The sequence below is a fragment of the Enhydra lutris genome, unplaced genomic scaffold (assembly GCF_002288905.1).
Source record: "Enhydra lutris kenyoni isolate GAN:26980312 unplaced genomic scaffold, ASM228890v2 scaffoldscaffold8, whole genome shotgun sequence".
NCBI lineage: Eukaryota > Metazoa > Chordata > Mammalia > Carnivora > Mustelidae > Enhydra > Enhydra lutris.
This window is the reverse complement of record NW_019154092.1, coordinates 17,835,879-17,848,826: the sequence shown is the minus strand read 5'-3', so window position 1 is coordinate 17,848,826 and position 12,948 is coordinate 17,835,879. Positions and strand designations below refer to the sequence as shown.

The 12,948-nt window shown below is 40.7% G+C and overlaps 1 pseudogene; it reads left to right on the top strand.

Moving 5' to 3' along the window:
• Positions 1-12,311, top strand: part of LOC111142698 — a 33,604-nt pseudogene extending 21,293 nt beyond the window's left edge.
• Positions 12,312-12,948: the final 637 nt, after the last annotated feature.

Genomic DNA, 12,948 nt, shown 5'->3' with positions numbered 1-12,948 from the left:
ATGTAGACCCTTCTGCTGCATGTATACCTCAGAGTGAAATTGCTGAGTCATATGGTGTATACATATTTGTCCAATTTGAATAAATCCTGGCCCAATTTTTCATGCATCTCTGTATTTATGCCACCATATTTCCTTCCCATGCTAACGCTAAGCTTGGTCATGTGACTTGCTTTGGCCAATGGGACAGGAGAAAAAATTTTTTTAAAATAAAATAAAAATCTTTATCATTCTATAAAAGATATATATATATTAAGAAACAAAATAAAATAAGACAAAAACTTTGTTGTTTGCCTCTCATATTTAGATCAATGATCTGCCTGGAATTCATTTTTTTGAAGTATGGTATGAGGGAGGGGTCAAGAGTCACCTTTGTCCCAGGTGAGTATCCACTGTCCCAGACATTTATTGGAAAGGCAGTGAGTTACAGAGCATGGCTTTCACAGCTTTCATGGGGAGGCAGCACATGTCACTTGAGCTAGTTCCAACTCTGCCACCAGCTCACTGGCTCGGGCACTTTGGGCAGGGCACCAGAGCTGTCTCCATTTGCCCATATGGAAAATGATGTTAGATTAGATAATCTCCTTCATTCCTCACGGCAGCATAGGATCTGGCAGAAGTGACAAGACACTCTAACTCTGTGTGGCATGATTAGTTCTGGAACTTCCAGGAACATATGTAACGTATCTGAGTCACACTTTCCTTACCTCTTTCAATTATACCCATATGCAGGGCTCTTGTGAGAATAAGAAAAAAGCGTATATGAGAAGTTCTGCACTTGGTATATGATATTGTTCAACACAAGGTACCCCCTCTTGTTGCTGTTCACAGTCATGCTGGGACATCAGATAGAATTTGGTTTATTTAAATTTAGTAAAAATAAAGTCAGTGCCTCTAAACTTAACCAGTAAGAGAAGTTTGCATGCAAGTTTGGCAATACCGCAAACTAGTTCTATTATGAGAATCTGAATTTTGCCTCATTCTCTTCATTCCTAATAATTATTATATACTATTATATATATATATATATATATACACTATGTATATATGTATATATATATATTATATATTATTACATGGTAAAAAAAAAAAAGCTAGGAGGAAAGAGAAAATTCACACAGGTATAAAAACCATCTTTCTTGAAATTGCTTTCCATTATTCTTGAACCCAAAAGTTTATCCTAAACATTGGTGGAGTCCGGGACAGGGCAGGATGCCATGGTACTTGTCCATGATGAAGAACGTGGTAAGTCATCAAGTTTCTACAAAGAGATGATTCCACCTGATTCCCTGGTTCCCCGATTCCACCCCACTGAAAGAAGCACCCCTCCATCATTCTCATCTCCTTACCACTACCTGACAGATTTCCCTGCTTTTTGGTATCATCTGACTCCCTCAACTAGAACATGATCTCCATGGGAGCAAGAGCTTTATTTAATTTATCCTGTATTTTTAGCTCCTAAAAGAAAGCTGGGCACCTAGCACACATTCAGTAAATATTGTTAAATAAGTGAATGAGGGCAAAATGACAGTCATATCAAAATGTATATCAAAAGTCATAACAAAGACAAAACAAAAAAAAGTCCTAACAATATTCAATTAGGTCCATGCTGTATTTAATGTGACTAGAAATCAGCAATATATTCTGGCTACAATCCCTCTGTCAATTCCAAACTCCAATTATTGTAGATGCTCAGTAATAACATTACCACAAAAATATTAGCCCTGTTAATAATCAACACGTTTTTCTCAAGTGCACCTTTGGGAAATATGAAAAGGAAATTGATATTTCCCACACACATATGGGTTCTTTTTTTTTTTTTTTGAACCATTTAATGAATATGGTTACTGAAAATTGTTCAAAAATGTGTTTCTTTTCTTTAAATAAAAACAGACCTGGGAATCATGTTTTTACTATAAACAGATAGTTAAGTTTTACATGTTGACTATTAAAAAGTTGTTCAATTTTTCCTTTACCAAAATAAATTTTTAATTAAGATAGACAAAAACCAGGAAACATTGAAGTTAGTCATTTAATTTCCTTACTAATTCAGAGCTGCCTGGAGTCATTTCCTGCGGGAATTTCACGTCTTCCCATTGAAGTGTTCCAGCAGCTGGTGACGAAATCATCAGCTCAGGCTGTGGGTGATACTCCAGGCTCCAATTACAAATCAGGTGTGGCTTTTGTTTTGTTTTGTTTTGTTTTTAATATTCATGATGGAGCCAGATCAACTTCAGAAATAAATCTAAACACCTTCTAGAATGACGTTTCTGCATTGCCCTAAAGCAGAAATTTGGTCTAGTGGGAGAAACCGAAGACAAAGCAACCTAACTTGAAGATTTGGCTCAGCCATTAATTAGTTGTATGACCTTAGCTTTCACCTCCTGTGCCCTAATAGCCTTGTCTACGTGAGCGTAATAATTCACATTTTACCTAGCCAAGTTGTTTTGAAGATGGAAGGAATAGTAGCCAAAGTCTGAATGTAGCTATTCTGGTTGCTGCACATGACTCTAAATGTAAAAATAAGCTTGTAAGAGTCTTAAGCTTAGAGAACTTGTCTTACACTTCACTGGGTCTGGTGTTGGCCAGTGCAATGTGTTGTAAATACAGTAGAAAGCTGATAAATCAGAGAAAACATCTTCTGTAGTATTATGAGAAAATTTCTCCCTGTCCTTACAGGTCTAAAATGTACAAGCTTTGTCCTCATTCCTAAGTTGCCTATTTACTTGGGAAACAGAAACCAATAAGTTAATCACACTATTTATTTTTTTAAAAGAATGGCAGGAGATTTGACCAAACATGTACAGTCCTATGTTGCTGAATTTGGGGTGGGGGAGGGTGCAGCCCAAGGTACATCCTTTTCTTGTCCAGATGTCTTCCTGACTGAACCTGTCCATTGAACAAGGAAGGATGCTGGTAATAAGTCATGTTTCAAGAGTATATTTTGTTTGTTTTGGCAGTCAGAAGGCATAAAGAAGTCTGCATATTTCCCAGTTTGGGTGAGGGTATACTGACTTCTGGAGAATTTGAATCAGTAAGCTGGAAGAAAAGTTCAAACTCCAGTTTCAGAAGAACTTGGCTATGCATGTTAAACTGTGGGTTCATAGATTCTTCTGCTTTAAGGGTCCCCTCCACTCTGCTGTCCTTGACAGCCTGCACCAAAACTGAGGACTGGGGAAGTCAATGGACTTCTGAATGAAGACATTGTCTGACCAGTATAATAAAAGAGCATGAAACACATTTTTTTCAACTCTTTCGAATATATTACATTTATTGAGAACTACAATTAAGTTATGTAGTTTCTTTTTCTTTTTTTTTTTAAGATTTTATTTATTTATTTGACAGAGAGAGAGAGCACAAGTAGGCAGAGAGGCAGGCAGGGGTGGGGGCGGGAAGCAGGCTCCCTGCCGTGCAGGGAGCCCGATGTGGGGCTTGACCCCAGGACCCTGGGATCATGACCTGAGCCAAAGGCAGAGGCTTAACCCACTGAGCCACCCAGGCGCCCAAGTTATGTATTTTCATCAGTAAAGCACTTCTTTGATTGTGGACATGAGGCTAAGTTTTAGCTATCTATAATGACACCAGCACTTAGTGGTTCAAAAAAAATCTACAGGCATAATTATTGAGCATATGATGAATTGTGGGTGTATAGAAATGTTGAACATTGGAGTGTGATATTCTGTACAACAATGGTCTTTAATTTTGTGTTAATTTTAATGATAAACTAAACAAATGAATATAAATATTGTGTTCAGGTTCTGGAGTGAAACATTATGGGTTGAAATTCTATATATATGGGATGGATTTGAAAATGCTATTGAATTTCTCTGAGCCCCAATTTTCCCATCTGTAAAATCACAATCATAATAGCATCTATCTCAAGCAGCAAGTATGGGAATTTAAATGGGACAGTCTAGGTGCAGAAAAGTGCTTGACACATAGTAACTAGTCTGGAAATCTTAACTATTAGTATTATTATCACCATGGTCATTTGGATGACCACCGTACAACAAACCATTGCCATATGATTTCACAGTATCTGTATTTAAGACTGCATTGATGCCAAGAAGCACGTTCATTGTCACAGGTAGATAAGAAAGGAAGAGAAGTTAGAATTAATACATAAATGATGTATTCGGGCCAAGTAGAGTGCAAATGACATGGTGTTTTATTGTACACATGATGGTTTCCCAGTGCCTTGGGTGGGAAAATGGAGCAGTCACACTGCAAACCTACCTAGCGGCGTGCTGGATTGTAAGGAGCTGCCTTATCAGCCTCACACTCACATTCTGAAGAGCAATTTAGTTTCAGCCGAACAACATCATCTGTCAGAAGAATGTTAATTTGAATATATTGGGTTTATTTGCATTGAGTTGTAAACTCTTTTAGTTTCATGGTTGCATTAGAGATACAACATAAGGAGTGTATGCTTTGTTTTGTTTTATACTCAAACACATTTAGTACTCAAAAGTTTTAAGCCAACACCAAAGGTGCACGAATTTCTTCTTCTTTAAGGCGTCTCTACATGATTCAATCTTGAGAAACACTGATGTTTGTTAAGAGTGGACTGTAAATATGTTGGGGCAATGCCTGACTATGTGGTTCTAATATATTTGCATGTGCCCACTGTGTACAGGGCACTGTCTGGGCACAAACAGTGATAAAATGTGGACTATGTCTAGTTAGGAAAGATAGGAAGGGTGTATGGTGTGTGTGCGTGTGCGTGTGTGTGTGTGTGTGTGTGTGTGTGTGTAAGAGGGACAGGTAACATTAACAATATAAGGTACCACTTAGGATCAAGTGAACAGTACAGAAAGTATCCTAAGAATTCCAGAGAGGGTCTGATTGCAGGTAGCTAAGGTGTGGTTTTGTGGGGACAAGGGATTTGAGGTAAGCCTTAAGTAAAGACGGTAGAAGGCATTCCAGTTTTAGGAAATGGGTGTCTGGAAGTAAGGAATAGTATAAACAAAGGAGGTGGCTATTTTAGTTACATTCAGTTGTTTATTGCTTGATTTAGAGCAAAATATTAAAATAAGTAAAGCTTTCCTAAAACAAGCAATATATTCTATCTTGGTCAGAAGTTCACATTTTATTTCTACAGTGGCTATGACATAGCTTCTATGTGCTCTGCCTCTCTTGGAAACTTCCAAGTAGCCTGGAATCACGGTATCGCCCTCATTTTGATTGGTGAATATTGCCTTAAAATGGCACTATAGAGATTTAATTGACTTTTAAGTGGGTTCTCAAGTGCCAATGTTTCATAAATTAGACAGAGGGGTCTTGTTCCTGAAAGAAAGTTAGAGATTCTTTGTCTCAGATTAATGTAAAAACAGGTAAAATTTTATTCAATTTTAATTTTCTCTTTACATGTTTTTCTGATACCTACAGTGCCTACTTTTGCTTATCTGCTAGCAAATTCCAGCAGATAACAAGTTAATGATTAATTAGCAAACAAATACTAGTGGAAACTCATAAAGAGCCAATTACATTGAACTGATATGTGTGTTTGGATGTCCATGTTAATAATTTCGTAATATGGTCATATTTCTTGCGATCATTTTTTCTACTCAGGTTTTGGAATGAAATATATCAGAATCATGTGGTATTCTGCAATGAATGTGGTGCTCTCTGTAAGAGCTCCATGATTTCCAGAGCTCCTGCCCCTAAATTTTGAGAACCGGAGTCTAAGAGATAACCTACGTCAACTTTAAATGGAATGGTAGACATGTGAATTTAAACTTAGTGCCACAGATGTGTTTATCAGGCTGAAACATTTTGCAGCCTAAACCATGCCCTCCATCAGGTCATGGGCAAGCAGCTGGCAAAGCAGATCACTATGGTAGAGTGGCTCTGTCTAAACATGGAGAAAGTCAGCTAAATGGAGACCACCGTCCTATTTACAACAACAAAAAAAAGATGTTTCAACACAACGGTGACACATACTCAAAACCTAATTGGAGATTGAATTTATGTAGTTGTGGGAGACACTATGGGTGCCTATCCCATGCTCTTTGAAGTACATTTCACACAGTCCCTTGAGAGGCCTCCAGGATTGTGTCCAGTTACCTACAATAGAGGTAAACTTACTGGCTTTCTTCTCTTCCTGGACTCTCTTTACTGCACTTCCTGAGATCACCTTCTGAATAGACATCTCACACACAAATTCTTGCCTCAGGCTCCGCTTTTGAAGAATTCAGGATATTAATGTACCTAACAAATACCTCGTGGATCCCTGGAGTCATACAAGGGAAATTAATCATAATAAATGTGTGCCTGTTCATACTTTAGGTATCATTCTTGAGAGCTTACTATGTGCCAGCCATTGTACCGAAAGCTCTCCCTATGGTATCTTATTTAATCCTCACAACAACCTTTTCAATGACATATTATGCATATAATTTTTAAGATAATAAACTAAAGCTTCAGAGGGTTAGATCACTTATTGAAGGTTACTAGTAAATGACAAGTCAAGGACTCAAACCCAAATCCTTCATATTTTTTCTGTAAACTTGTGCAACAAGTGTGTGGTTTAGTCATTGAGATCTTGATTTCAATCAAAGTTTTAACAGAACTACAAACCTAAAGAAGCATCTTCATAACAAGTACAGAGGTAACAAGAGAAAGAAAGAAACCTGTAGGAGTGTGTCCATCCTCTAGATGATCTGTTCTCAACATGCATTGTCTTCTAGCTGAAAGAAAACAAAACTGAAGCAGTTAAATGGTATTTTTTAAACCTCAAAATTAAAATAAGATAAAAAAAAAGAAGCATTTTATTTTTATCACAGCCATCTCAATTCTTTGCTTTGGATCATAAAGCTTTGTCATTCAAGAATCTGGTTTCTGAAGCATGCCAGTTCTCAAACAAGTAGTGGTCCGGAATCCAAGACCCTTCTTTGGCTCAGCCCTTGGGTTCCTCAACCCCCGGTGGCTCTGCTGACTGATCTCACCCACTGACCCAGGACTGAAGTGGAAGAGTCAAGGGATATAAGCTCTCTCCCCTATGCCAGCTGTCCTCGTTTCCTCATTCGAACAGGATCCCTAACCTTCTTGGTGCCCCTGCTGCCTTAGTACACTCATCCGGAAATAAGTGGGGTTCCTGTGATCTAGAGATCTTGTTAAAGACCTAACTAAAGATCTTGTTAAATTTCTCAGAAATCCCTCAAATTTTTCTTCCATTTCCTTATTTCACAAACGAGACAGGAACATGTTTTTATTGGAAATGATACACAAGTACACAGAATAAAGTGTGGCAAGGCACCCACACCATTCTACTCTAGAACAATTGTGGTTTAGTGTGTGTCATTCCAGTCCAAGCAAGAAACCCTTGTGTCTTGGTGGCATGAAATCATGGCGCCCCCGGGATTTAACAGGTTCCAGAGCATGGAATTATCTTCCATGTGTTTGGGCGAAATGGAGCCTGTGGCAAAAGAGAAAGTGAGTTACTAATTAGATTTATGGCCATTACTCCCTGAGCAGCCCTCTGCCCTTGGTAATCTCCATAGCATTTCAGATAGAATCTCTCTCTACAAAAGATCCAGAAGACTCTGTAAGGAGAAAGCTGGCACATCTCCTGCTCACCCAATAAAAAGTCAGATTGTTATTAAACAGTCCCCGAGGCTACTGTGATTTACATTCATTTTAATGGTTCTCTTTGTAGAGTAGTCCCTTTAATGGGGGATGCCCTCCAGGTTCCTATTGGTTGCATTTAAAATAAATATGACACCATCTCCAGCTGTCCAGCTCTCCTTTCATGCTTCAACCCGCAACAGAAAGTACAGAGACTTGATATTTCCCCCTGAGAAGCTCTCACATGTTCAAGGATGCTCAACACCATTATTTGTGTAGCAGAGAGCTAGAGGTGGACATGGCCCGAGTAGCCATCACTGGGGGAATGCGGTTGTACGCCAAAGAATGCAACATAGCTCTGGGAAGCAATGAACTAGATGGACAGAAAAGCCACACACGGAGAAATTTAAATCTTTAAAGATTTTATTTATTTATTTATTTATTCATGAAAGTCGGAGAGAGAGAGAGGCAGAGGCAGAAGGAGAAGCAGGCTCCCCGCTGAGCAGGGAGCCCGATGCAGGACTGGATCCCAGGACCCCAGGATTATGACCTGACCCGAGAGCAGACGCTTAACCATCTGAGCCATTCAGGTGCCCTAGAAATTTAAATCTTTAAACAACAAAAAGAGGAAATAAAATAAGACGTATAGCACAATGTTATGCCTACAGTCTAACACACATTTTTATGTAAAACGATCCTACACGTGTATTTTCAAGCACACACCCTAGGACATGCACCCAACAGAGGCGTGTGGTGCCTCTAGGGGAGAAAGCAATGGGGATGGGAGCAAAAGAGAAAAATTCTAAGCTGAAACAGACACAGCTCTTACAAGGAATGATGAATTAGCTGGATGCTAAAACTTGATGCTTTGGTCCTGAGAAGTAGTAAACAAATAAATAATGAATGAAAGAAACCACAAAGGCACCTGTCTTTTGCTTGGCTTTAAATTAAATCTCACCACCTGCAAACACTTACAGACCTCCTTCTAAGCACAGGACATGATACAAGTTCTGCTTTGTGACCATGGACAAGTCACTACACCTCTCTGGACCTCGGTTTCTTCAGTGGTAAAAATAACAAAAAGGAAAGGAAAAGGAAAATGAGCGCACGTACTGTCTATGTTACAATGCACTATGGTTTGTAAGACTGAACCAAAGTAATATCTGAGGCCAGGCATGCGTGGGCACTGGGGGAATGCCCGTCATTTTCCTCTGTGAAATTGGGAGCACAATTGGACCGGAGCAGGCAAAACACTTGGACATTTGTTCCTAACTCACCTCCAGGGCACCAAGAGCCAGACACAGGTGTTCATATGATGTTCAAATGTTATCTGTTCTTGTACAGGAGAGAGGGGGATCTAGCTACAACCTGTCACCCCATCAGTTGCCAGAATTAATTTGCAGAACCAGCACAGGCGCCCCTCATCTCTTCCCCCTCCATTGCAAAGCTGCAGGCTTGGTCAAAGCTGACTGTCCACGCTGAGGCCAGGCCATTCTCCAGACTATAAAGTGCACTCTCCTAAGACCTGAGGTCCAAGGTCAGCTCCTAAAGAGAGAGGAGCATGGCCACCGCTAAGGTTGCTGACCCCAGACCCTTGAGCTCTCTGTACATGCCCCAATCCAAGAGGAGTCCCTAAAGCCTTGCTTCATATGCTAGAGAAGAAAGCATTGTACTGTGTCTGTTCTTCAAGAGAAGAAACAGTCCCTAAGAGCCTCAGAGAATAATCTCTCCCACAAGCTGAGCGATCAAGGTTTCCTCTGCAAACAAACACCAGGAAAACTAGCAGAGCAGGAAGCTGGATTGGGCCCAGGCTGCTGGTCGACAGCGATCCAGCCAGGTCAGAGCCTGGCCTTGTGCTACAGGGGACTGGGAAGGTTTGGACACATTCAGGGAATGAGCCCCATAAAGAAGGGTGGGAATAGTTGTGTGAGCCCAGGACATGCGAGTTCTGTACTAGAGATCCCCTGGAGGGCTTCTGGCTGTGTCTAGGCAAAAGGGTCCTTGGCAGAAGCAGGAGAAGCCTCCAAACGTTCTCCAGCCTCAGAGTCGACTTCCCGTGGGTTTTAGAAATTCTCTTAAGTTCCACCTTAAGCCACCCCCCACCAATTGCTATGAAAATGTGAGAAGACAATAGAGAGAGAGCTCAGTCACACGATTTTAGTTTCTTTCCTCCTTTACGTGTGACATTACCCAGAGTTTCCGTAACCACAAATGAGAAGTCTACCTCTACACCGGGTGTCCGCTGTTTCCCAGCAGCATCTCCCGCAGCTGTCCATGCGCAGTGGGCCTTCTGTGACCCGTTGGACCAGTTCAGCCTGTGGTGCAAGAGAAAACCTTTGGTTCTTCCTTTGACATGTGTAGGGCTCCCGGAAGCTATCAGAGGAAAGCTGCCCCTGACGTTTTACAGTGAACCCCAGGGAGACCCACTCCAAAACAATACTGGAAAGAGAGGAGAAGCGAATTGGGGGAAATCGGAGGGGGAGAGGGAGCGTGAGAGACTGTGGACTCTGAGAAACAAACTGAGGGTTTTGGCAGCAGGGGTGGAAGTTGGGGTAAGCCGGGTGGTGGGTATTATGGAGGGCACGGATTGCATGGAGCACTGGGTGTGGTGCATAAACAATGAATGCTGGAACACTGAAAAAATTTAAAAAAAAAGAATACTGTGCCCTCCCTGGCCTCCTCATCCAGGGCCATCAACTTGCCCCTACTTCCTGAGCACCTCCAGAAACTTCAGACTTCGAAGTCCTACTGAAGGTCCCGTTTCTGTACTCTTTAACAAAAATAAGGTGGGGGTAAGCTGGCCTAGATAAGATCATTTCAGGGAGCCTGTCTCTATCCAGGCCCAGCAGCTCTAGTAATGTGGAAGCGCGTTTTCATTTGTACTGGTCACATCCACCCGGCAGTCGCCTGGTTTTCTTAGGGAAATGTTAGCAGACTCCAATAACCACCACAGGAGAGGGAAGTGAAGAGAGGGCACAGAAATGGAAGAAGTCGGCATTTGCGGAGTGCTGACTATGAGCCAGGTGGGGGAGGAAAGGCATCTTTGAGCTGAGCGAGCCTTGGGCACCCCAGGACCTTGCCCTCCAGCAAAGAGAGAGGAAAAGCACAGCTAGGGAATTGCCAAGCAGAAGAGTTTTGTGTACCATGAATCAATTCTCTAAATGTTTTTTGAGCATTTACTGTATCCCGATCCCTTTGCAATGGTATAGAAGATATTTAAGAAGTACCTCCTGCCCCAGATGAGCTCAGACTCTGACGGGGAAGCCAACATTTAAAAAAATAAATGCAAATTACTTGCAGTCATAAAGGTATGTACATTCAGAGCCACAAGGCTAGGGGAACTTTCAAGTGGATGGGAGGTTAATCCTACATCCTGCTTCTGGTATCATATTGTCTGTCACCTTAAATGTTTATGCTGTTGAAAGTTTGGAGATTTTTCTGTATTTTCATGGGTGTCTAGAAGGTGAATATAAAAAGATTCTAAAGATCTTCAGAAAGAGGAAGCATGCTAGAAAGCCAACCGATGATGGAAAAGAAAGTTTGAGGACCTCACTCATTAGACAAGAAAAGTTTCTACAAAGTTAATCAAAATGTGTGGGAGTGACTGGGCAAAGAACAGATAATTCAGTGGAATGTCTCATCCAAAAACCTTCTCAAATATATTTAGTACCTTAGTATATGGAAAAATTTACAACTCAAATCAGTGATGAAAGGCAGGGTCATTCAATAAATGGTGTTGAATGCCATTTGCAAAGATAACTATTTTGTAAATGGATTAGTATTTGCAAAAATATGACACATCTCTCCCACCCTATGTCAAATTAACTCCAGATGGACTAATAATTTAAATATTTGCAAAAGAAACGCTCCAACTTCTAGAATAAAACACAACCTGAGCGGAGGATTTCCTAAGAAGGATAACAAGGACAGAGGGTTTAAGGATAGTGCTGATAGGTGATGTTCCATATGGGAAGGGATGTACAGAGTCACTTCCTTCCATTGCCTGGAAGCCAAGGGTCAAGAGGGCATCAGTGAAACACCAGCAGACACTGACATTGGAGGGGTGAGGGTGTGTAAGCATGTATTTTATTTTTCAATGATGATTATGTATTATTGAATAATAAAAAATAGAAACGTCTTTTTTTATGACACATGTCTGGGAACTCAACCTTCAAAGTATTTTTCATTTAACTAACCCCCCAAAACAAGCAGTAACTAAAAACAGTATGTCTGCTAAGTTAGTAATGCTTTTTCACATACATTATGCTATTTTTTCAAAATAATCCAATAACGTGAATGCTTTCATTTTGTCTACATTCGGTTGATGAGGACTCAGGTTGGCTTGTCCAAGAGCATGCAGCAAAGGGGAAGCAGAACGTCAAACCATCTCCCGATATCCACGTTCCAGGTGACGTCACAGGTGTTGCTAATGCACCATTAAGTTTGTGTGGACGGTTCTCCCACTCGGGGCCGGAAAGGGGGCGGGGCTGAGGCGGGGGCTGGGGCTCGCGGTGGGGCTCCGCTGGCCTTGCTACGTCTGCCATTTCCCATTTTCAGAGTCTGTTGACCATAATATTGCTGCTTAAATGTCCCTGTGCTTGTATCTGATCCTTGGCAGCCAGCTTCCTGGACAGAAATAAAACTGGGTTCTTGGGTATATTTTGGAAGTGGCCAGAACTGGTTAACTGAAGGGTCCTTATGATGCGGAATGCTGTAGGGAGATGGTCGTCAGCATCCTCTTCGTGTAATAGCTTGGAAAAACAGCCGCATTTAATTGCCATCTGATTTCAGTATGAAAAAAGGACATATCTGCAGAAAATAATAGAATGAATGATTAACCCTTTTATCTCTGAACATTGAATGAGATAAATTTCCAGCTGCTGTTAGTTATTTCTGTTATTGGACCAATGTCCTGTATAAACAGGGTGTAACCATGTAATACTCGAAGAGTTTAATATGCCTGTAACCATCAACCTCGGTGTGATCACCACAATGTTACATTCCGCAAATGTTATTAGGTTGTGTCGGACAGTTTTTCCCAAGGTATCTCTAAGATACATAATGGGAAACAAAATTGGTAAATTATTCCAGCCCCTTTCACTGGGATTTGAAAATGATAAATCTTCGTAGAATGAGAAAAAAAAAAAGTTTGTGGAGACAGCTATTTTTTTAAATTTTTTTTTTTTTTTTTTTATAAACAGATAATATATTTTTATCCCCAGGGGTACAGGTCTGTGAATCGCCAGGTTTACACACTTCACAGCACTCATCATAGCACATCTTTCTTTCTTTCTTTCTTTCTTTCTTTCTTTCTTTCTTTCTTTCTTTCTTTTCCCTCCTGTCTTTATGATCAGTTAAGCCTCCCATTAGCTTCTGAGGGAAATC